This window comes from Dermochelys coriacea, chromosome 5 (genome assembly GCF_009764565.3).
Source record: "Dermochelys coriacea isolate rDerCor1 chromosome 5, rDerCor1.pri.v4, whole genome shotgun sequence".
Classification (NCBI taxonomy): Eukaryota; Metazoa; Chordata; order Testudines; family Dermochelyidae; genus Dermochelys; species Dermochelys coriacea.
The window spans coordinates 113,316,181-113,340,281 of NC_050072.1; the positions used below are offsets into that span (position 1 = coordinate 113,316,181).

The 24,101-nt window shown below is 43.8% G+C and overlaps 1 protein-coding gene across 3 annotated transcripts in view; it reads left to right on the forward strand.

Annotated features, from left to right (window-relative positions):
- Positions 1 to 18,309: 18,309 nt before the first annotated feature.
- Positions 18,310 to 24,101, forward strand: part of DENND4C (DENN domain containing 4C) — a 115,549-nt gene continuing 109,757 nt past the window's right edge. For 2 of the 3 annotated variants that reach the window (XM_038401203.2, XM_038401206.2), the window contains exon 1: positions 18,310 to 18,691. The gene's annotated coding sequence lies outside the window, so the exon portion shown is untranslated. Of the gene's footprint in view, positions 18,692 to 19,043; positions 19,074 to 24,101 lie in introns of those variants that run through there. The other variant, XM_038401204.2, reaches the window with a different exon arrangement.

The following is a 24,101-nucleotide window of genomic DNA, read 5'->3' on the forward strand; positions in this document are numbered from 1 at the left end:
TTGATGGTTTGTATGTTTTGAGTTCAAAGAGTGCAAAGTTATCCAATATTTGTATATGATTTGCACTTTCATCAGATGTATATTAAAAAGGAAATGTGAACACTGCAGAATTATAACTGCAGCTTCAAAATGATACTTTGCAGCGAGTCCTAGAGTATGTAGCATCAATCAACATTTTCATAGATTCATAGATACTAAGGTCAGAAGGGACCATTCTGATCATCTAGTCCGACCTCCTGCACAGTGCAGGCCACAGAATCTCACCCACCCACTCCTACAAAAAACCTCACCTATGTCTGAGCTATTGAAGTCCTTAAATCATGGTTTAAAGACTTCAAGGAACAGAGAAGCCTCTCTCTTCAGTTAGATCTAGTTACTTTAAACATATTGTAGAACTTAGAGCAGTCACTAGTGAATCAGGTTTCAGAGTAGCAGCCGTGTTAGTCTGTATTCGCAAAAAGAAAAGGAGTACTTGTGGCACATTAGAGACTAACAAATTTATTTGAGCAGAAGCTTTCGTGAGCTACAGCTCACTTCATCGGATGCATTCAGTAGAAAATTTAGTGGGGGATTTATATACACAGAGAACATGAAACAATGGGTGTTATCATACACAATGTAAGGAGAGTGATCACTTAAGATGAGCTATTATGAGCGGGGGGGGCGGGAAAGAAAACCTTTAGTAGTGATAATCAAGGTGGGCCATTTCCAGCAATTGACAAGTACGTCTGAGGAACAGTGGAGGGTGTGGGGGGAGGAAATAACATGGGGAAATAGTTTTACTTTGTGTAATGACCCATCCACTCACAGTCTCTATTCAAGCCTAAGTTAATTGTAACCAGTTCGCAAATTAATTCCAATTCAGCAGTTTCTCGTTGGAGTCTGTTTTTGAAGTTTTTTTTGTTGAAGAATAGCCACTCTTAGGTCTGTAATCGAGTGACCAGAGAGACTGAAGTGTTCTCTGACTGGTTTTTGAATGTTATAATTCTTGACGTCTGATTTGTGTCCATTTATTCTTTTATGTAGAGACTGTCCAGTTTGACCAATGTACATGGCAGAGGGGCATTGCTGGCACATGATGGCATATATCACATTGGTAGATGCACAGGTGAACGAGCCTCTGATAATGTGGCTGATGTGATTAGGCCCTATGATGGTGTCCCCGAATAGATATGTGGACACAGTTGGCAACGGGCTTTGTTGCAAGGATACGTTCCTGGGTTAATGGTTCTGTTGTGTGGTGTGTGGTTGCTGGTGAGTATTTGCTTCAGATTGGGAGGCTGTCTGTAAGCAAGGACTGGCCTGTCTCCCAAGATCTGTGAGAGTGATGGGTCGTCCTTCAGGATAGGTTGTAGATCCTTGATGATGCATTGGAGAGGTTTTAGTTGGGGGCTGAAGGTGATGGCTAGTGGCGTTCTGTTATTTTCTTTGTTGGGCCTGTCCTGTAGTAGGTGACTTCTGGGTACTCTTCTGGCTCCGTCAATCTGTTTCTTCACTTCAGCAGTGTGTATTGTAGTTGTAAGAATGCTTGATAGAGACCTTGTAGGTGTTTGTCTCTATCTGAGGGGTTGGAGCAAATGTGGTTGTATCGTAGAGCTTGGCTGTAGACAATGGATCGTGTGGTGTGATCTGGGTGAAAGCTGGAGGCATGTAGGTAGGAATAACAGTCAGTAGGTTTCTGGTATATGGAGGTGTTTATGTGACCATCGCTTATTAGCACCGTAGTGTCCAGGAAGTGGATCTCTTGTGTGGACTGGTCCAGGCTGAGGTTGATGGTGGGATGGAAATTGTTGAAATCATGGTGGAATTCCTCAAGGGCTTCTTTTCCATGGGTCCAGATGATGAAGATGTCATCAATGTAGCGCAAGTAGAGTAGGGGCATTAGGGGACGAGAGCTGAGGAAGCGTTGTTCTAAGTCAGCCATAAAAATGTTGGCATACTGTGGGGCCATGCGGGTACCCATCGCAGTGCCGCTGATTTGAAGGTATACATTGTCCCCAAATGTGAAATAGTTATGGGTGAGGACAAAGTCACAAAGTTCAGCCACCAGGTTAGCCGTGACATTATCGGGGATACTGTTCCTGATGGCTTGTAGTCCATCTTTGTGTGGAATGTTGGTGTAGAGGGCTTCTACATCCATAGTGGCCAGGATGGTGTTTTCAGGAAGATCACCAATGGATTGTAGTTTCCCCAGGAAGTCAGTGGTGTCTCGAAGACAGCTGGGAGTGCTGGTAACGTAGGGCCTGAGGAGGGAGTCTACATAGCCAGACAATCCTGCTGTCAGGGTGCCAATGCCTGAGATGATGGGGCGTCCAGGATTTCCAGGTTTATGGATCTTGGGTAGCAGACAGAATACCCTAGGTTTGGGTTCCAGGGGTGTGTCTGTGCAGCTTTGTTCTTGTGCTTTTTCAGGGAGTTTCTTGAGCAAATGCTGTAGTTTCTTTTGGTAACCCTCAGTGGGATCAGAGGGTAATGGCTTGTAGAAAGTGGTGTTGGAGAGCTGCTCATATTCCGACCTATTCATGATGACGACAGCACCTCCTTTGTCAGCCTTTTTGATTATGATGTCAGAGTTGTTCCTGAGGCTGTGGATGGCATTGTGTTCTGCACGGCTGAGGTTATGGGGCAAGTGATGCTGCTTTTCCACAATTTCAGCCTGTGCATGTTGGCAGAAGCACTCTATGTAGAAGTCCAGTCTGTTGTTTCGACCTTCAGGAGGTGTCCACCCAGAATCCTTCTTTTTGTAGTGTTGGTAGGAAGGTCTCTGTGGGTTAGTATGTTGTTCAGGGGTGTGTTGGAAATATTCCTTGAGTCGGAGACGTCGAAAATAGGATTCTAGGTCACCACAGAATTGTATCATGTTCGTGGGGGTGGAGGGGCAGAAGGAGAGGCCCAGAGATAGGACAGATTCTTCTGCTGGGCTAAGAGTATAGTTGGATAGATTAACAATATTGCTGGGTGGATTAAGGGAACCACTGTTATGTCCCCTTGTGGCATGTAGTAGTTTAGATAGTTTAGTGTCCTTTTTCTTTTGTAGAGAAACAAAGTATGTGTTGTAAATGGCTTGTCTAGTTTTTGTAAAGTCCAGCCACGAGGAAGTTTGTGTGGAAGGTTGTTTTTTTATGAGAAACCAGGAATCTGATTGTGTCATATGATAGTAACCAAACATTAAACAATGGTACACTGTTTTAAAGTGATCCCCATTTCTTATCTGACTGAGGTCACCGTCATATCAGTTGCTTTATGTGAAGCAAAGCCATAAAAGTGCTTAATAAGAACATAAAAATAATGAAGAAAACCTAGAAAACATATATTTTGGCATCGGGAAGTTGTTTATTATGACTGCTGTTTGTTCCAGAGTACAGCTGATAAGAAATGTACCATAGGCTGATGTAGGTTTTGAGTTTTATGCATTGGGGACACCAACAAATTCAGTGTGAACAGACTGATGGTGAGATTGAGCCCTGGGGGGATTTTAATGATTAATGACCCACATAAACTTCCATGTTAATTTATGTATGCTTTGCTTGTGCAACTGCATTGTTTTGGGAGTTTCATTTTTTCTACCTTTGGAATGCTGAGATACACCACTAGTATGCAATCAGGAGTAGTACAAGCCAAGTGTTCAAATACCAAAGAGATGACCACACTATATCACTAATTATTTGATACCTAAGAGCGTAAAAGAAAATGGGGACTGAGAGGAAGAGTGGGTTAATCCACCACAAAGGAGAAAAGAACACCAATTCACAAATGAAAACCAAAGAAAACATTTGGAAAAGTTGGATGTGCATATTAAGCTAGTTCCAGATATCATCTAATTTGTAGGAATATAATTTGAACAGCAAATATGGTAGGCTGATGACCCAGGCAAGCATTGCAAGAGCAATATTTCTGTAAAGTTACACTATTCGTGAACTACTTCCCCCCCTCAATGTAATGCCAAGAATCCATGCCTCCTTGCTCTTCCCCTTTTATTTGTAAAACAACATTTGTTTTTGGACAATTCAAGGAAAATCCACTCTCTGTGTTTGGGTTACCCAATGTAGGGACAGAGTCCTAGCAGAGGATGAAGGAGGGATGAACCTTTCACATATAAACACTCACAAAAGTTAAAAATAAGTCTAATAAATATTATGCTAGTGAAGAATCTTTATTTCTATTTGAAAGTTCCATGTAATTAATAAATACCCATAATATCATGCCCTTATACAGTGCTTTTCATACAAAGATCTCAAAACACTTTACAAGAAGTATGTATGCATAATTATCTGAAGCATAGAGTGATTAACTGATTTATCCAAGGTAGCTTTAAGAGTTGGGAACAGAACTGCTGTGCATATATGCTGATTCCTGTACCATGCTCTAACCATAAGACCATGCTGTTTCCCAAAAAACATTTATATAGCTCCTTTCACCTTGAAGGATCTCAACACATTTCACAAACAAGCACTACCGACATGCAATCACTTCTGGTGGGGAGGGTGCCTACCAACCATGTGGATAACTGGCAATCAGCACACTGCATAACAGTGAGAGGAGAGCAAATTTAGTCCAAGAATACTGAGGCAAACACCTACTCCTGTGAAAGGAGCAATAGTCGTACAGGGGACCGTGGAAAAAGGGAGCAGGTAATGGGGTCAGAAAGAACTCCTGTCAGGGAGAAGAATGGCGGACCCTAGTCTGGAGGGAGGGGGAAGACTGGTGAGCACACAGAGCCCCTGCCATGGGGGGAAAAGTGGGAAAGGGGATGCACATGAAGTACCTGGCAGGGGGAGAAAGAGAGACCCTGGCATAGGATCAAAGGGAGAAATGGGGGATGTGAGGGGAAAAGAGAGAATGGGGGTGGACACAAAGCCCATGCCATGGGGAGGAGAATAGGGACTGAGACCTGGAAGGGGCATAGGGGGGCATGAAGGGTACACAGAACTCCTAGTTGGGAGGGAGATTGTGGGGCTGTGGTACAGCGGAAGGAGAGCACACAGAGCCCCTGGCATGGAGGGAATGGGGGAATGTAGGGGATAGCGGGAAGGAGGTGCACACAGAGCCCATGTTATGGAAAGAAATATGGGACCCTGCCATGTGGTGGAGGGAGAGTGGGGGGACACAGCCCCTGACATGGGGAATGAGGAAAGTGAGTGCCCATGGCATGTGGCGGAGGGCAAAAACATAGATCGCTTGCCAGAGGAAAATGGTGGATGCCTAAAGCCCCAGGCATGAGGGTGGGGTGGAGGGAGTTTCAGGAAGTCCCTGAAATAGAGGGGAATAGGAGGGTGCCACACAAGGAGCTTGTTGGGGGAATGGAGGGATGCAAGGAGCCCCTAGTGTGTGCAATGAGTTCAGCCTACAAAACCTGTTAGTTAAGGTCACACCTGAAAACACTGCACATGGCAAACTGCACACAACTCCATTTATTTACCTCAGAAGGATGAAAGACTGAGTCACTCCTGATAGGATCTGAACCTGTGATATGAACATAGAGTAAGCAGGTAGCCTATCTCAGTCTTCACTCATCTAATGCCAGCAGCATGCTACAAGGTCATTCCCCTCAGGTTTGTTCATGCAGGAGAAATGCAGGGCTTGAGCTGAGGGGGAGCTGTGGAGATTGCAATCTGTTTTGTTCAATGAAAACACCATTAACTGAATAAATACAAAAAGAAAAGGAGTACTTGTGGCACCTTAGAGACTAACAAATTTATTAGAGCATAAGCTTTCGTGAGCTACAGCTCACTTCATCGGATGCATGCATGCATCTGATGAAGTGAGCTGTAGCTCACGAAAGCTTATGCTCTAATAAATTTGTTAGTCTCTAAGGTGCCACAAGTACTCCTTTTCTTTTTGCGAATACAGACTAACACGGCTGCTACTCTGAAACGTGAATAAATACACGGAGAAAACAAAAGGGGTAGGAGCAGGAGACATTTCTCTAATTAAATGTTTATCACTTAAGCCCAAAGAGAGCAGTCACTGCTGTGCTCTGCGGCTCTCTAACAGGATCAAAAGAAATAAAAATTAAATTTTTATTTGCTGTCTGACTCCAGGTGCTGTGATCAAGCTAGTCCCTGAAACAGTCCCTTCCTGCACCCTTACCCTGTCAGCACTATTTAAGAACCAGACAGGTTTTACAGTAAAAAAAAAAAGCATCCATCTGGTGTAATTAAATACCCACAAGGACCTGAGTTCCATTGTTCTCACTGATTGTTTATCTCAGAGATAAGTACCCTTAATATGTTTGAATCTAGCAGCTCCTTCTGAAGACCACCACCCGCACCTTTCTGCTCCCATGGCAATTAGATGTGCATGTGCAGCAAATGTGAAGCATTTTCTGTCCATGAAGGCAGCTCCTCAGAAACCACCAGCCTGAATTCTTCTCCTCCATGGCAAAAGACTAGTTGCAAAGCATGCGAACCCCCTTAAATAGCACCTGACCCCCATCTCATATTCTTTTCTATTCAGCTTGTAATAGTGCATCCATTACACTAACAAACAGTCTTGACAGGGAACAAACTATTAATACCTAAAAGATCCTCCCCACCTGCCTATTATTTGTCTATTAAGAACAGGTAGCATATTAAGTGAAAAAGAAAAGGAGTACTTGTGGCACCTTAGAGATTAACAAATTTATTTGAGCATAAGCTTTCGTGAGCTACAGCTCACTTCATATTAAGTGATTTTTTGCTTTATCTCATGCACTCCCAATCAGTTCTTACTGGACCAATAAAGGGCTGCTCAGGGTGGGCTTTATCTCTTAATAAATTGAATGGAATGTTGAGATTATTCAGCGATTCTTAGATTTTTGAGGCCAAAAGGGAACATTGGATCATCTAATTCTAATCTGACCTCCTGTATGACACAAGCGTAGAATTTCACTGTTACCCTTGTAGTGAACCCTGTGTTTGACTAAAGCATATTTTCCAGAAAGGCATCCAGTCTGATCTGGAGACATCAAGAGATGAGAAACCATCACCTTGCTACATAGTCTGTTCCAATGCTTAACATCTTCACTGAGAAAATGTATGCCATATTTCTAATTTGAATATGTCTGGCTTTCACTTCCCGCCATTGCTTTTTGTTATGCCTTTCTCTGCTAGGTTGAAGAACCTTTTAGCACCTGGTATTTTCTCCCTATGAGGAGACTTAGACATCATGCTCACATCACCTCTTGATCTTCTTTCTGATAAATAAAAGAGGCTGAGCTCTATAAGTCTCTGACTTTAGGGTATTTTCTCCAGCCCTTAAATCATTTTTGTGGCTCTTCTCCAATTTTTCAACATCCTCTCCAGGTTTTCAACATCCTTTTAAAAATTAGGGTGCTGAAACGGGACCTGATATTCCAATATCAGTATCATTAAAGCCATTTACAGACATAAAATCACCTCCCACTCTTACGCACTGCTTCCCTGTTTATACATTCAAGGACCGCATTAGCCCTTTTTGCCACGGCATCATACTGGGAGCTCATGCTGAGTTGTTTGTCCATTATTACCCCTGAATCTTTTATTCAGAGCCATTGCTTTCCAGGATACAATCCCCCATTCTGATGGATCTGCAATCCATTCCAGATTATGACCTTGTATTTGGTTGAATTAAAAGACTGTCTAGTTTACCAGGTGGTCCAGATTTTTGCATAACTATCATGTCCCAGTCATTATTTACCACTTCACCAATCTTTGGGTCATCTGCAAATTTCAACAGCAATATTATATATTTATATTTACTTCTCATTGATGAAAACATTGAATAGCGTCGGTCCCTGCACAACTCCACTAGAAATGCCCCTATGTGATGATGATTCCCCATGGACATCTACTCAAGAAATCTGGCTTCTGTGCAAAGCACTGTGGGGCAGAGTTGCAGAAATTAAAGCACTCTTGTACATTGAAAAATGAGTTTGCCATTGTGTGTCTAATTTGTGTGTGCAATGAATGCAATTGTGCATGCAAATTCTTCAGCCAGTTATGTATTTTGGTGCCATTTGTATACAAAAGTACCCAATTTTCAAGACAATTGCAGTAGCTGCATATGCAAATTAAGCACACAATTGCACTCTTATTTTTGCACATGCACGTGAATACTGGGATTCCTACAATAACCCCAATTCTCTAGAAATGCTCTAGATATTCAGTTGAAACAGTATCACCCATAAAAATAACCTATACAGCTATCTTTCCCAGCACTGCCTTTTTCAGTATAAAAGATCAATAGTTATTTTGGCAAAAGAGCATTTTCTGAGGATTAATGACTGTCTTTGCCCCAGGCCTTCAACTTCTCATGGATACATCCTGTACCTTGATCATTGTTTCTTATATAACAATGTTATTAGCATGGGAGAAATGAAACCAAGTTCATTAACCTCTAGTTTCATTTTCTTTATAGTCCTAACTGTGTTACAAGAATCCAAGAAGCTAGTTATATGCTTCAGGAAAGGGAATGATCTACCAAAACTAGTGAAAACTTAATGCCACTAGACCTCTGCTCCCTTCCCCCCTCCCTTCATTCCACTATGTATAATTCCAAAAAAAATTCCTTTATTGAGTGTCATTAAGTCAGACAGTGATAAACCAAGGACCTTTTACAAACATCAAAAATAGAGAGAAATCCTTGACTCTGTCTTACCACAGGGCTAAATCCTGACGTCTCTGTGTGGGATTATGGATTATGTTAGCCATTTGCTCTCACATTGCCTAGCAGCACAGCATGATGACTGATCCTCTGGATGGTTGGGGTAGTGCAGAATGAAGTGCAGAGGTGCACCTCAGCTTGGTTGTTACAAAGGTGAGCTTGGAGGCAAGGATCATGAAAACTACTTAGGAGAGGCTATTCTGAATGAGAGAAGGGACTAGGCTGGTGCAGAATCAACCCTAGAATTAAGAAACTGTGAATTATTCTTTTGTCTCCCCTGGATAACTACAGAGGAACTGAGTGGTCTGGGGACAGGCTCAGCAGTTGTTGTCTCTTCTGTTGAGGTGAGGCAGAAGGAGGGCTAGCAGAGCTGAAGGAGAGATGGATACTTCCGACCTCGTGAGGCAACAATGCTAATTAAAATGTTCATTTAAACCTATAAAATTCTGACCTGAGCCTGCAAAATAAGTCCCGTTTTGTATATAGTACAATAAATACTTTGTGTAAAAAGCCCTTCCTCCCTGATTCCTTTCTCTCCTGAAGTGACTCATCTGCCATCTTTGCTATGTTGCATGGATTCCCAGACTCCCAGAATAATATGAGATCCTGGCAAGGTCTTTGGCATTTCCTGATCCAGCCTCCCATTCCTGTGCACTGTCTGGTTCATGGAACTGGTGCTCTCCTTCTGCTCTTCCTCATCCATCGCTATAACACTGACCTTCTGCGCTGTCCAAGAGAGCAAATAATGAGGGTTCAATCCAGCTCTTCAAAGAAAGGACAGGTTTTCCTCCTTACACCAGGCACACTATTATTGCGCCTGGATTTACTAGACTGGATTTTAAGGTAAAATTTGCCATAGACCAGAGTGTTCAAAATGACTGAGGTAAACTGGCACTGAATGTTTTCATCATATCAGGTAGCTACCAGTGCCACACATCTGCATCTTGCCAGCTCGCAGCCCATCTGTAGGAAATTTTTATCTCAGGCATGCTTGCTACCAGTGGAGTAGATTGCTAGGGAAGACTTTGATACTAGCCAGATAAGAATGCAAATGAGTTCTACAGTATTTGCAGTGTGCAGGAAAGTAACTTCTGGCAAACTTGACTCTTGTTCCGAAGAATGCAAAAAGTAGAGCAAACAGGTCAAGTAGTGACTAGTGCACTGTGGAATGGTGGAAGGAGAATTATTTGCACTGTTAGAGCTGTTATGCCAGCTATTCCTGTTCACACTGGCAGTACAATGGGAGAGCCTAGCACAGTGGTTAGTTTAGCTCAAAGCAAATCTAATCTACCTGCTGGTGTGATTGCCTATGCACAGTCTGCAGTATTTTTGTGCATGAACATGTGATGTGTCACAGTTGTGTTAAAAGAAAAGGAGTACTTGTGGCACCTTAGAGACTAACAAATTTATTTGAGCATAAGCTTTCGTGAGCTACAGCTCACTTCATCGGATGCATTCAGTGGAAAATACAGTGGGGAAATTGTGTTAAGGGGACCAAGTGATGGTGAACAGACCGGTTTTCTCTATTGTATGCGGGGTTTATGGCATCAGCAATTTCTCTGGTACAGCTAAACTTAAGAGCCAATAAATCAGCCACATGAAAAGAAAATCTGTCTGAAATTTCATTGGAAGCAAGGGTGGAAATCTCATTCAACTCTGTTCTGATCCTTTGGCTGGGTATTAGAAAGCTAGTGCTCCAAAAGAAGTCTTGAATAAGTTGTAACTTACAATGTAAACCAGTCAAGGAGGCTTGTGAACAATGAATGGCAACAGTCCAGATGAGATGAAGGAAAGGCTTGAATGAATGACTCAAAGTACTCTGGAGACAATATGGATCACAGATTTGCTAATTTTCCAGATGACAGTCACAGCATGAGGCTTTTGTAATGCAACTAAAATAGTTATTTAAAGGACAGGGATCAAAACCAGCCTCAAAATGATTAATATTACCAATAGAGTATGCCTCACTCCAATCAAAAAGGACTGCCTCAGAAGCATGTATAGCAGAATAACAATAAAGTCCCCAAGAACGGAAACTGGTACTTGACTATCATGATGATCTGATATTTCACACAAACTTATATTGTGTGTGTGTGTGTGTGTGTGAATATATATATAAATTCCAGTAATGTCAGATTTTTTGCAGTCATTTGCCACAGAGAAAATGGGAGGAGATGTTGAGAAATATCTCTGGCTTTTCAGTCTGCAAATACAGGCAGGTCTGTCTGAGTATAGATAGATTATCAGCTTCTGCCGGCATTTTAACCAGTATGTCACTGAGACTAGCTCTGAGTGGAGCAAGGGAACACCATAGTTAAAAAGCCAGCATCCAGTCTACATGATGGCTCCCTGTTGCTGCCACTGGTGAAGCTGTCATCCTGCTAGCAATGGTGGGAGATTTTAAGAATAAAGAGTAGTGTAGACTCAGCCAATGAGATCTAAGCAAGTGTCTAGAGGCCACAAGGCAATTAAATGAGCTGGTGGCCAGCTGGAAGAGTGAGTGAGGCAAATTGATCCAAACTTTAAAAGGAAGTTCCTAATGTTTATTGCAATTATCTAACCACCTACTGGAGGTACAGGTAATAGAACTCACAACTTGTAGCTGCAAAAACACAGTCCTTTATGTGTTCAATGGGCTGGATGAACCAATAGGGAGAGCCTATAAACATTTGAGTAGGTCTGGTATTCTGTTTTATAGAGGGCAGTGCTGCATCTGTACAGCAGCTAGTTCAAATACATGCAAAAACAAACAAAAAGATGACAATGAGGATGGGACAATAGAGATCTGCAGTAAAAAGAGGGCACAGAAAAGGTCTAGTGTGTGTTTCACAGTCATGTTTTCTGTGGGCAGTCAGTGCTGTGAGCAGAACAGCTTTAGCGTGGGTTCAGCGGTTCAGCTGCACCCACAGAAAACATAAAATCATAAAATCAACGCTGCCAAACCTGAGCGGTGCTGTGACTCCGTATGCCAGCTTGCAACACTACTCACTCAAATTTGGCCCAGCCACACCTCTGTCATGAAGGAGGAGTGGCTGCACTGAACCTGAATGGTGCTGTGACCTCACAGGCCAGGTTGCAATGTCTGGAGTGGGGAGCTGGGCCCAGCTCCGCTAGACAGGAGCCACTGCTGCAGGGCTACCCTCCGACCCACTGCCTACCTTCTGCGTTGGGCCAACATTAGGGCTGCGATGCCATGGCGGAGAGTGCTGCTGTGGGTGGTCAGTGTCCCCCTTTACTACAACCCAAAATCATGTCCAAGAAGAGTCTAGTATAGTACACCGATTTAATGGGAAAGCTCATCATCCCCTGGCTGTGAGGCAGCATACTCAGTCCCTGTGGGGGCCTGGTGGGGGGAAGGAGTGCCATTTCTGTCACTTTCAGCTAACAATAGTTGATTTAAGAAGAAGCACTGATGGGAGCCATATCCAACCATTCTAGGATGAAGAGAGAGTGGCTGTGATGTGAGGCTTTTGAGAGGAAAGGGAGCATAATGTGGGTCTGGAGAACAGAACAGAGGGATCCTAGAGACTCTAAGAAAAGCTTTGGAGGCTTCTTGAGAAAATTAAAAGCTAAAATAAGCTGACAAATCTACCCTGTCTATTATATAAACTTTCCCAAAGAATTATATCATTCTATTTTCACTTAAAGGGATTTAAGAGTCAACATGAACTTTTTCAAAACGACTACTTTCAAAATATTTCAGGGTCTGCTAAAGCATCCATTAATTTTTAAAGAAATTCCTAACAACAACAAAAAGAAGAGAGAGAAAGAGAGAGAGAGATTTTTCAATTTTCTTGGTGGTGTTTATGAAGATCTTTCCAACAAGGGAGAAATTGACGTTACCAAGGTTCTGATCCTGCAAACACTGACTTCACATACCTGGGGTGAAATTCTGGCCCCACTGAAATCAACACCAGTACCTCCCACTGACTTCAATAGGGCTAGGATTTCACTCCTGAGATACAATTTGCTCCTGTATTGCAGGCCACTTAGAGCTTCAGTGGAATTTAAGTGGTGGACAAGCCTTGTATTGGCTCTAAATGTGGAGTGAATTTAAGCCATGGGTAACACCAAAAGTTACTCCTGTACATGATTTAGGGGGATCAGGGTCCAACTGAAAATACAGAGGAAAACAATGAAAACTCTACTACACTATGCTGTCAAGTACACAATAAACAAACTGAAAAAAGAGAAAAATATTTTCCCCCACTAATTTCTTTTAGTTGTAGTTATCTCAGATATTACTTGTAATAATTGTTGGCCAAAAAGTTTCAGACAGAAATTTGATTTTCAAGTTGATGGTTTACTCTTCAAATTTATTTGTACAAGTTATTCCTTTTACATGCCCAATGTAAGTCCTATATACTGTACTTTAAACTAAAGCTTAAGAGTAACATTGACCTAACTTTCAGCACTGTGTGATCAGTGGTTAGAACCATGAGGAGCATGTAAACCTTCAATTTCCATCCTCTCTCACAAAATCTAAAGTTAAGTATTGCAAAATTATAGCCAGCTACCCAATCAAATGAAATACTCAGGCTCAATTCTTTCATACTTACACAGCTGTTTAGCTGAATGGGGCTACCCAGCTGCATGGACCAAGATTCAGTGTGTGGTCTTCTCTTCACTTATCTTCCCCATCCCACTTCTGCTCCAAACTCCTATGCCATATACCAGCTTTGGGAAAACAGGGAGTCTCAGGGTTAGTCTGCACTAGAAGTGCTACAAGGGCACAGCTGCACTGATGCAGCTGCACCACTGTAGCGCATTTGGTGAAGATGCTTTCTGCTAACACATGAGACTGGTGAGAGCTCACCCATCGGGGTAATAAAACCATCTCCCCAAGAAGCAATGTCTGAGTCCACGCCATGGGAGATGCTCTCCTGCCGACATAGCACTGTCCACATCGGCACTTAGCTCAGTGTTCTGGACCAAGGTGCTTGAAGCACCACAGGCCTGGCAGGAGTACTCTGAGAAAAACAAGGCTTACACACAGCTGTGAGTTATTGGCTTTACTGAAGGTTAGTGACCCACCCGCAACAGGGACTCCAAGCATTGCAGTCACGGAGGCGGGGAACCCAGCACACCGGAGCTCTGCCTGGGACGGAGTCCAACGGAGGGGCAGCCAGTCAGCCTTAATAAGCACTACACAAAAACAGCTCATGAATATAAAATTAGGTACTTCCCAAAGAGGGGGGCTTTCCGCTACCTGGCGAAGAGCCATGCAAAGCAGCTATGTCCTTCAATTACTATCTATATCCCACAATAACAAAGCAGCTGTGTCCTTTGGCTCGAGAAAGCAGAAATTCCCTAGCTAGGCCGTAACAAAGTCTTTCGCAGTTCCTTACAGTCGGTATAACTTATGTCACTCATGGGGATGACTTATACAGGCCCCTGAGAGACATAAGTTATACCAATATAACCTGTAGTGTAGACAAGCCCGCAGTAACATGTCCACAACTGGTGTGTTTGTGTATGAGTAAATGAATGCTTCCTGTAAACAGGAGGAAAGGAGTACTTGTGGCACCTTAGAGACTAACAAATTTATTAGAGCATAAGCTTTCGTGAGCTACAGCTCACTTCATCGGATGCATTTGGTGGAAAAAACAGAGGAGAGATTTATATACACACACACAGAGAACATGAAACAATGGGTTTATCATACACACTGTAAGGAGAGTGATCACTTAAGATAAGCCATCACCAGCAGCAGGGGGGGGAAAGGAGGAAAACCTTTCATGGTGACAAGCAAGGTAGGCTAATTCCAGCAGTTAACAAGAATATCAGAGGAACAGTGGGGGGTGGGGTGGGAGGGAGAAATACCATGGGGAAATAGTTTTACTTTGTGTAATGACTCATCCATTCCCAGTCTCTATTCAAGCCTAAGTTAATTGTATCCAGTTTGCAAATTAATTCCAATTCAGCAGTCTCTCCTTGGAGTCTGTTTCTGAAGCTTTTTTGTTGAAGTATAGCCACTCTTAGGTCTGTGATCGAGTGACCAGAGAGATTGAAGTGTTCTCCAACTGGTTTTTGAATGTTATAATTCTTGACGTCTGATTTGTGTCCATTCATTCTTTTACGTAGAGACTGTCCAGTTTGGCCAATGTACATGGCAGAGGGGCATTGCTGGCACATGATGGCATATATCACATTGGTAGATGCGCAGGTGAACGAGCCTCTGATAGTGTGGCTGATGTGATTAGGCCCTATGATGGTATCCCCTGAATAGATATGTGGACAGAGTTGGCAACGGGCTTTGTTGCAAGGATAGGTTCCTGGGTTAGTGGTTCTGTTGTGTGGTGTGTGGTTGCTGGTGAGTATTTGCTTCAGATTGGGGGGCTGTCTGTAAGCAAGGACTGGTCTGTCTCCCAAGATCTGTGAGAGTGATGGGTCATCCTTCAGGATAGGTTGTAGATCCTTGATGATGCGTTGGATAGGTTTTAGTTGGGGGCTGAAGGTGATGGCTAATGGCGTTCTGTTGTTTTCTTTGTTGGGCCTGTCCTGTAGTAGGTGACTTTTGGGTACTCTTCTGGCTCTGTCAATCTGTTTCTTCACTTCAGCAGGTGGGTATTGTAGTTGTAGGAATGCATGATAGAGATCTTGTAGGTGTTTGTCTCTGTCTGAGGGGTTGGAGCAAATGTGGTTATATCGTAGCGCTTGGCTGTAGACAATGGATCGAGTGGTATGATCTGGATGAAAGCTAGAGGCATGTAGGTAGGAATAGCGGTCAGTAGGTTTCCGATATAGGGTGGTGTTTATGTGACCATCGCTTATTAGCACCGTAGTGTCCAGGAAGTGGATCTCTTGTGTGGACTGGTCCAGGCTGAGGTTGATGGTGAGATGGAAATTGTTGAAATCATGGTGGAATTCCTCAAGAGCTTCTTTTCCATGGGTCCAGATGATGAAGATGTCATCAATGTAGCGCAAGTAGAGTAGGGGCATTAGGGGAATTAATTTGCAAACTGGATACAATTAACTTAGGCTTGAATAGAGACTGGGAATGGATGAGTCATTACACAAAGTAAAACTATTTCCCCATGGTATTTCTCCCTCCCACCCCACCCCCCACTGTTCCTCTGATATTCTTGTTAACTGCTGGAATTAGCCTTCCTTGCTTGTCACCATGAAAGGTTTTCCTCCTTTCCCCCCCCTGCTGCTGGTGATGGCTTATCTTAAGTGATCACTCTCCTTACAGTTTTCAGAGTAGCAGCCGTGTTAGTCTGTATTCGCAAAAAGAAAAGGAGTACTTGTGGCACCTTAGAGACTAACAAATTTATTAGAGCATAAGCTTTTCGTGATGCATCCGATGAAGTGAGCTGTAGCTCACGAAAGCTTATGCTCTAATAAATTTGTTAGTCTCTAAGGTGCCACAAGTACTCCTTTTCTTTCTCCTTACAGTGTGTATGATAAACCCATTGTTTCATGTTCTCTGTGTGTGTGTATATAAATCTCTCCTCTGTTTTTTCCACCAAATGCATCCGATGAAGTGAGCTGTAGCTCACGCAAGCTTATGCTCTAATAAATTTGTTAGTCTCTAAGGTGCCACAAGTACTCCTTTTCTTTTTGCGAATACAGACTAACACGGCTGCTACTCTGAAACCTGTAAACAGGAGGGTAAGAGAGACCTGAAGTGGTCTGCCAGGAACATGGTAAAGGGAAGGCACCTTGATTCCCCAGGAAACTCAAACTATTTTTATCAAAGAGCTCAATCAGCAAAAATCATCCCATGCTCCACCCATGTACCAATGCAACATGAGAGTAAAATCTCACTTGTAGTGGGGGGCCCATGCCCTGCTGCAGGCCTCCTGCAGCTGCAGGTTTGTCAGTATTGTGTGGTAAATTAATGTAACGGATTCTTGACAATTGGCTGAACCCACCCCAAACAGAGATCTCAGTATGGTTGTGCAGAAAGAGAAGTGAATGGATGATTATAATGTAAGATTTTTAAATTATAGGCTCTCTGCAAAACTCAAGGGTTGACTGCAAGGTGAAAGTAAATAATTTAGGTATTATCTTTCGAGCAGCCTTTACACAATTGGTAGTTAAATCGTCATCTCCCATGATGAAATCTGTAGAATGAGAACAGGAAACTTCTTGAGGTTGCCCTCTAGAATTTCCAGAAAATCAGCCTTTTACGTGGGAGGATCAGTTATTCTCATTTACTAACCCTCTGGAAGGGAGTTGCTAAGAAGTACAGATTTATCTCTTCTGTGTTGCCCTGCTAACCCCACTTTTTCCCTGATTGTCTTCCAAGGATGAACAGGGGCAGCTATGGAAGAGGCTTTGAAGAAGTCTTTCTGGCGCATTTTGTATCATTTCATGCGATGGGCCTGATTCTTCTCTCATTTTCAGTGGCTTTATACTGGGGTAACACCACTGACTTCAGAGGAATTACTTCTGATTTACACAGGTGTAATATAATCTGGTCTAAAAACTACACAGATGAATAAGGGATACAGGATCAGGCCCTCAATCCTTAATCTTTAACTTCAATGGTTTTGCCAGAGATTTGGCCTGAAATAATTTGTAAATGGATCTTCAGCAGTGCACCCACTGTAGGTTACAATAACAAATTTTAGAGCTTACCTCAAAGGAAATGATGGGAGCTTTAACATTAAAGGATCTGATGAAGATGATTAAATGCATCCGATGAAGTGAGCTGTAGCTCATGAAATCTTATGCTCAAATAAATTTGTTAGTCTCTAAGATGCCACAAGTACTCCTTTTCTTTTTGCGAATACAGACTAACACGGCTGCTACTCTGAAACTTAACATTAAAGGAAACTGGTGCTTTTTGGCCTCTGTTTAATACTTTTCCTTTTTCCGTCTGAAAGATTAGTGCAAAGACCTGTCGTGTTTACAGAGGGAAGAAATTCATGAGCTCTCTTGTATTTGTTTAGTACTTATGTTTCTTCCCATTACAGAAAATGGTACCTGCTTTGGAAGACGCACAGCTTTTTAGTCTCAGGGCTAGTCTTTGATGGTAAAGTAAAATGTCAGCACTTACAACAGCATAAATATAAATGCCTTAATGGATGAACGCAGTGTGTCTGATTACGTTGGTGTATAAATACTTGTAGGCTTGTAAAAGTTCTGCGCCGGGAGAGCCTCCCTATCTGTATGTGGAGTCGAAAGTTCTTTCAGAAACACTCAGGGTTTGATTGCCATAGGCAGTCATTTGCAAAAGAAGTGTAAAACTCTACCAAGTCAGCACCAGAGCTGCAGGTGTAGGTGCTGGAACTAGGGTTGCATCTGCACCCACCACTAGCTGGAAGTGTTTTCCATCATACACAGGATTTACAGTTTCAGAGTGATAGCCGTGTTAGTCTGTATCAGCAAAAAGGATGAGGAGTACTTGTCGCACTTTAGAGACTAACGAATGTATTTGGGCATAAGCTTTCGTGGGCTAAAAACCCTCCACACATTATTCCAGCACCCCTGGCTATAGGTGCATCTTTTTCTTCCCCTGGGCAGCTCCACTTTTATTTAGGTACCTAACTTTAAGCACCAGAAATGTTAGCCCGAGGGCTTGTCAACACACACAAGTTATTGTGCTGACAGGGATGGGGGCACCAGGACACAGGAATAAATGTGTGTATACGGATATAGCTTATCCCTGTAGAGGGGAGGGGAATAAGCTACACCTCTATAATAATAACTCCTCCCAGCGGGTGCAGCACCCGGGCGTGCGCTGGTATCTCTGGGGCTGCATTGGTACCAGCCCCACCACCCCAGCCCAGTATTATACGGGTTCAAGCTGTGCCTGCACCAGGCCCTGGAAGGCGGCGCTAGGCGGCTGAGGGGGCGCGGCGCTCTGCGCACGCCGCGGGCAAGGCCGCGCGGGGCGGCCGTTGCGCTCTGCCGCCCCCTGGCGGTGAAGCGGCGGGCGGCGCAGCCCGTGTTGGCCCGCTCCCCAGGCCTGGGCGGGGCCGGGATCCGCCTCCAGCCGCTTGCGGGGGTGAAAGTAACATGGTGGCCGCTTCCTCCCCAAGCAGCGGCGGCGGGTCTGGCTGCTCCTGAGGTTGCAGCGGGGGGCGGGGGCCCGGCCGGGCGCGCAGCGGCTGCGGGGGTGAGTCCCGGGCGGGGGGGGGGGGGCAGCGGCAGGTGAGCGAGCGAGCGGGGGAAGGGGCTGACAGGCGGCGGCGGCGGGAGGCTGGATCCCGCCCCCTCCGTACCCGAGCGCTGGGGGCCGGCCCGAGCCGCGGGGCAGGGTCCGCGAGAGGCGCCCGCTGTCCGGCTCCGTGCCCCGGGGGCAGCGCCGCGCTCTCCCGGCCGGGAGAGGGGAAGGAGGAGCCCGGGCTGGGTGGCTCCTTCCTCTGCCGCCGCAGCTGTTCCTGCCGGGCTCGGTCCAGCCCCCGCCCAGTGCGTGGGCTCCCTCGGGCCCGGCAGCTGCGGCTCGCTGGCCGGCGGCGCCCCGGGCGGGGGATGCTTGCGGGAGGCCGGGCTGACAGGTGAGGCTCAGGGCCGCTCCCTCCGCCTTGTGCGTCTCTCTCCCCCTCCCTGCCCAGCCCGCGGGCGGCGCCAGGTCCTGCGGGCGGCTGTGCGAGGGAAGCCCCCGAGGTGTCCCGGCAGGGACCCTGGCGGCCGAGCACGCTGCTGGCACGGGCCCCGGGGCCATAGGATAAGCGCTGCCCTGGCTGGAAGCGGAAGCGCCAGAAGGGCGTTCATGTGATTCCTCCCACCCCCAGAGGAACAGGTTGAAATGGTTTTCTGCAGCCCGGGTCCCGGTCGGAGTATGGCGAGCTCCCGGGGGCTGGGGCTCATCGGTGACGCCTGACCCAGCTAGCAGGGCAGCGTGGCTGTGGCCAGACAGCGCTCCCAAAGGTTGCCTTGGCCTCTGGGCGGTGGCATCGCTTGGAAATGCTTCCTTCTGTTTCTGCTGGTAAGAGTGGACTCTTCTGGATGCTCTGGGTGCTCCCATGGAGTAACTGCTCCGGCCCGCGATGGGGTAGCTCCTACCTGCCCGGACCCGACCAAAGTTCTCAAGGGGGTATTAGGTGGCTAAATTGTGCTTGAGCATGTCTGGCTGCATTGGTGAACACATGGTTGGTGAGAACAGGTCCATACGGCACCGATCATGTCCGTTGCTAATGTCTTACAAAAGGTCAGTGTTTGAACTCCCGCTATAGACAGGGTCCAATGGTTGAACAAAATTGTACTGAAAATCTAGATGGTTGCCTGTTACTTCACTACTTGTGCCCTTTGTACCCCTATACATGCATTATTATACCCCCTATATGCTGTAAATTATGAGTTAAACATGGTTCTTACCACACTTCTTGCTCTGTTACCACTCAATAGTCTCTAAATGTGAATTAAACGTGTTCCATAAATTTACCTACATTGTGATTGAAATAATTACAGAGAGAGAGAGAGAGAGAGAGAGAGAGAGAGAGATCAAAGCTGCTGCCTGTGGTTGAACTTCAGATCTTTTGCATCAAGTTTTAGCTTGTAAACAGAATGTCTGATTTTTTTTTTTAACCCTTAATTCTATCTGGTGTGACTTCTGGGAGCTTTAGAGTAAGCTTTTGTTATTTGCTTAAGTATTGTGGCTTATTATGACAACCTTACAGAGCTAACTGTAAACCTGTATTTGTATATATTAGTGGGAGGAAAAGTATCAGCTTTAATAATGAGTTGTCATTGGAGGTCTGACTTTTTTTTTTTTTTTTTTTCCTAGTACCTTTCTCTCTTTACAATTGTGGTTTGTTTTTCTTTAATTTGAAGAGATAAATGTTTCTCTAAAGAAAGTATGATGGGATGGAAATTATTTACCTGCTTTTCCCCCCCCCGCTGAATGTAGACTCCTTATTTCTCCCCACCCTTCTTTTTTGCTGCATTTTTTTTTTTTTTTAAAGAACAGCATGTGTCAACTACCCAGCACACTCATGAACAGTCTCATTTCAAGGGACTATTACAAACAGCTGAGTGTTTTTGTACTTTTTAATTCTGATCTGTTAAATAGCTTGATGACAATGTCCTGAACAAGATCCAACACTCCTGTTTGTGAGGACATCTTTTTTTCTGTTCTTAAAGAACTTGTTAATTGCTTTTTACTATGCTGGTGAATATGACTAATATAATTATGTATTGTACCTTTCATAACTATGCATGAACTGACACAGCACAAGACTTTAGCAGGAATTATTTAAGTCTTAATTGTAAAACATAATATAACTTTGCCTAGTAAAATCTGCAAAATGAAACGTGAACAATTTGTTAGAGAAGGTATATCTTTTATACCTAGGCTGGGAACTTCATTGTCCACAGGCAGCTAAGACTTTGGCGGTTCCAGTTTTCAGGCTGAGGTCTTAGTCTCTGAAATAAAGTTTGTGGAATATTATTGCATTTGTGACGGTGTAAAGACATTGTGTTTTGTTTTGGACAACTGTCAGGATTTTTCCATGTTTTTTTCTTTCTTTTTTAAGTGTCTGACTCTTGCCCTTTTTTTTTTTTTGTCTTTGCTTTATTATAAACATGCTTCTGTCAGTGCTCACCTGAGAGTGGCAATTAAAAATGAGACTAAGCTCAAGTAAAAAATTCTAATACTGAAATGGTATTATAGATGATGTCCCTTTCGTTTGAAATCTAGATTTGATCATTCAGAACAACGCTACTGTTGTGCTGCCTGCTGTTGAAGTTGAGTGCTTATTGTGAATCTGTCCACACATTTGGGATTTTTTTTCCCTGACCTCCTTCGAGCCAGTAGAGAATAGCGTCTGGTGTTTCAACGTAACTAGAGGAGGGCTGCTTAATCCTATCTGCATTAAGTCTTTTTGCTCCGTCCATATATGTGTGCATGTGAAAATATACATATATATGCTCCTTTATATATTAAAAAGTGTGTGTGTGTGTGGGGGGGGGGGGGCTTGTTTAAGTTTGTGAAAACCCCACATTCTTCCACTATAGAGCTAAGGGGACAGTAAACATGGTATTGCTAAGAAGAGCACTGTAACCAGAAAGGCAGGTGGCCTGGCAGTTAAAAGGTCTCTTAAACCTGCATGTGCATTGCCACTTGTAGATCTGTTATGTAATATGAGTATAATTTCAGTGGCAACCATGGACACAGAGCACTCTTCCTCCTCACTCAGTCCATGTGTAAAATTGTTTAGCAGACAGTCTGTGCGCTGCCACAATGAGCCTATGTCTCTTCTTATGATACAATCAGTATGTGGAGTCAAAGCATTGAAATCATGTGAATGGTGGTGGTTGTAGCCTGTTAAATCTGTCAGCTCTGTCAGATCTTATTGATATATATATTTTATTTACTCATTCCCCCAGCAGCTTTGTCTCCAAAGATGCAGAAAAGTTATCCCCTCAGATTTGCCATGCCTAAAGATGGTTGTCTTTCATTGCTGGGAATTTCAGCCTAGCACCTTCTAGCTCTTGCAAAGCCTTGAACAAGAGATTGTCTCCTGGAAAAGTAAGAGCCTTTAGTCAAGGGATGGATATGGGGAGAGAGATAGAGTAAGGGAATTAGGTGGTGGTACTCTTCCAAGCTACACCCCTGGGAGTTGCCAAATGCAATGTTGCTTTTTGTCGATTGTGCAGATGTTGAGAAAGTGTGTGCTCTCACTGGACTCCTTGAAATCTGCTCTGCTCCCGCTCTGTAGTGCTTCAGTGTGCCTCGCTAGGCTCCTTGGACTTAGCTCCTTTATTTTGTGGGGTGAAGAAAATGGCTGTATGTCTTAAATGCCATTCACGTCTGGCACCAAAACTATTCAGGCCTGTAACTCTCCCTCTCAATTCTTACATGAGGAACAAAATGATCAACAATTAAATTATCATCCGTAGGCATTGGATTTAACACCTTAGTGAAATGAATGGGCAGTTCACACCCCTCAGAGCTATTGTTACAACGGATGCCTTCATAAGAATCTGCAGAAGGCTTGGATTGGATCTGGCTCATGGTGCTTAAGTTTTCTTTGTAACCATAAAAGCTAGAGACATTGTTCTCTTAAAAATGAAAGTTGATATTCTGGAGAACAAAACAGAATCTCCTTTTGATTTCCTTAAGAGTGCCCCTAATTTGGGCTATGTCAGCCCCTGGCTGACTTTCTGCTGTACATCCTGAACGAGATACAGGGCAATGACCAAAATCTATTGTAGCTAATTTGAAAAGGATTTTCAAAATTTCAGTCTGGGATAGTCTTGATTTAGAATAGCAAGCTCAAGGCAGTGGCTGATACAGCGTGCAACGGCAACATGAGTTACAATATCTTGTCTAAACTGGGCCTGCACATCATTTAAACAATGCACATTCACTGTTGTAATAATTCAAGCCCGCTAACTTTAATTTGAGCTGTTCTTGTTAATTCACCACACTTTTTAAAAAATTGTGCTTCTTCCCTTTTAACCCAAAAAGTATAATAAACTGGTTTGTGTTTCACGTATTAACCAAATAGACTTTTTTTAATCCAAAAGTTTTAAAAATTGCAAGTCAATCTCTGATTTACACTAAGGTGCTTGGCCTTGGCAACTGTAACTGAATTTATGGTTACCAGGCTGTAACAAAATGCTAGATGTTGTTTCTCTCCGAAAATCAAACTGTGTGTTGCAGCTGTGAATGAATTTCAGTTTTGTAACAAAGCCTATTAGGATTGCTAGCCTTTCTGGCAAAACTAACTACCTGCCTGTATGACAGCACAATGCCATAGCTACACTGGCAGAACTGCATAGTGTAGCTATAGGCTACACTTACTGAAGGGGTCTTCCGTTGGTGTAGGAACATTTACCTCCTTGAACAACAGTAGGTACATTGACAAAAGCATTCTTCTGTTGCTATAGCTGTGTCCTAACCCTGGAGTGAGGTCAACATGTCTCTGTCAGTCAGTGGTGTGGTTTTTCACACTCCTTTTAATCTAACTTTGAAGTGTAGACCAAGCCTCAGCAGAGCAATTTTCCCTGGCCCCACCCCTTTCTTTTTAAGGCATTATTTGTATGGTGGACATCTATAATTAGCACATCTCCCCAGAAGCACCATCTTTTATGGGCATTCTGTTTCTCTCTCTTAGCCTTTCTGATCACCAGTCATCTGACTGGCAACTCATCAGCCTCCCGTATTATTCACTGGGCAGGAAATTAGATACTTTTACCTGTGCCACACTTCTGGCCAATACGATTTTTTCCCCTTAGTTTGTTGTATTATGTGCAAACCCGTTTCCTGATGATGGAATAAGTAGTAGTAACTTTTATAAATCAACAGATTATATATTTTGTGAAGGAGAAGACTGCATGTATCTCCTTGGAGCAGGGAAATATGGGGACAAAATGGATAATGTTCAATTATTTAAGTTGTGGCAGGAGGTGGAGGAGAGAACTGCAATAATTTGTAGGCTGCTGTAAAGCTAACAAGGATTATCATTTTAAAGAGTAATGTGTTCGCTCTTTCCTGAAATGTTAAATGCTTGAACTCAAAGGTAACTTGTGGCTACATCTAAGGGAATAGAGTTGTCTCTCTGTATGCATCAGTCAGGGCT